Consider the following 1,478-nt stretch of genomic DNA (forward strand, 5'->3'; position numbering starts at 1 on the left):
TTCTCCGTCACTTAAAGCGACAAACTTTTATAGCATTAAGAAAGTTGGCTCGTTGCCAATTATCTGTCCATACAGATTACAGAACGATTGGTATGGCATTTATTATGCATTTATACTGAGGATTCCCCAGTCACAGGGCAACACGTGCTTACAGTTTCCTTGACATTAATTCGTATCTGTTATGTAGAATGGTGGGTACACAACTCGCGTACTTGGGACAGTTCGTTCATCTACCGTTCTGTTCATCACCACGATAACACCCCAAATAGTCATCTTCCCCCCTTCGAATAATGCGTTAACACAAAGAGAGAGATAGTAAAATAAAAAAGAATTGGCCGAATGTATTGATACAACAGATTCTTTTGATTAAATCGACCCGGGTGGAATGTTTAACCTTTTGAACCTTGGAATGGATGGTACGATTACCTTCAAATGGCAGGACAATTCAAAGGTTGTAATGTTCCCCAAAATTCAGCCAAAGCACCTAAGAAGAAGAAATGGTTGTCGCCTTACAGTCCTTTATGCTTAAAATTCAATAATTTGCTAATACTCAAATGCAGTCATGGGCATGTTGTTAGGGGACCATATTTGTGGTTGACAGTTTCAAATCATAAAAAAAAACAAAACAGTTTTTAGATTCTACGGAGAGAACAGAAAATCCTTAGAAAACATTGGAAGACGCGTCGAGAACACTTCAATGTGACAGACCAAGTGGTGAGTGCAATCATGGCCATTGACCAAATCCGTCCACAAGCAAATCAGCTCCAGATAAGAACCAAAAAATGAAGAACATTATCAAAATGAATATTTGAATTATGGCTTCTATTTTTGTGGTAATGAGCAGAATCAAGTCCTTTGAGTTCAATACGCGAACAGGAACTCAGCAATAACTGTATGAAACCATCTCTGTTGATGGAACATTTTGAAAGAAATCATCGAGACTTGAACTGTAAGTCCATTGCTTATTTCGAAGAGAAAAAGGAACATTACATAAAAATATTAGAAGCCTCCTTGAAAGTGAGCTGTCGCATTGCGTATCAAGGAGAGTCCACACTATGGTGGAAATTTGATAATGCCATGCGCGAGACAATATTCGTACCAGACCAATATTGTCTCGCGCCACGGTCCAATCTAAGCGCGTGTTGCTTCTGTATCCATTATGATCTCGTTGTCCTTGCGCCTTAAAGCCCATAAACACACAAACTTCTCTGCTCTCGCGCTGACCACTCGGCCGTGTCAGAACTAAAAGTAAACCCTGTTTATACTCCGGGACAACCACATAAGGTCAGAGGAGTTTACACAAGATAGAGAATAAAAAAACATTCTACTGCATTTAGTAGTCAAGCAGCTTGAACCAGGCTCACTCAAAGCGTGCGTACTTTTATAGCTTCGTGCTGGATCCACTCGGCTATTGCGATTTCTGTGATAGGGGAGGGGCAGAGGTGGTTTTGAGTGATCTTAAAAGCTCTCCGGGGAAC

This window comes from Mastigoproctus giganteus, chromosome 14, assembly GCF_048544385.1.
Source record: "Mastigoproctus giganteus isolate SK-2022 chromosome 14, ASM4854438v1, whole genome shotgun sequence".
Lineage (NCBI taxonomy): Eukaryota > Metazoa > Arthropoda > Arachnida > Uropygi > Thelyphonidae > Mastigoproctus > Mastigoproctus giganteus.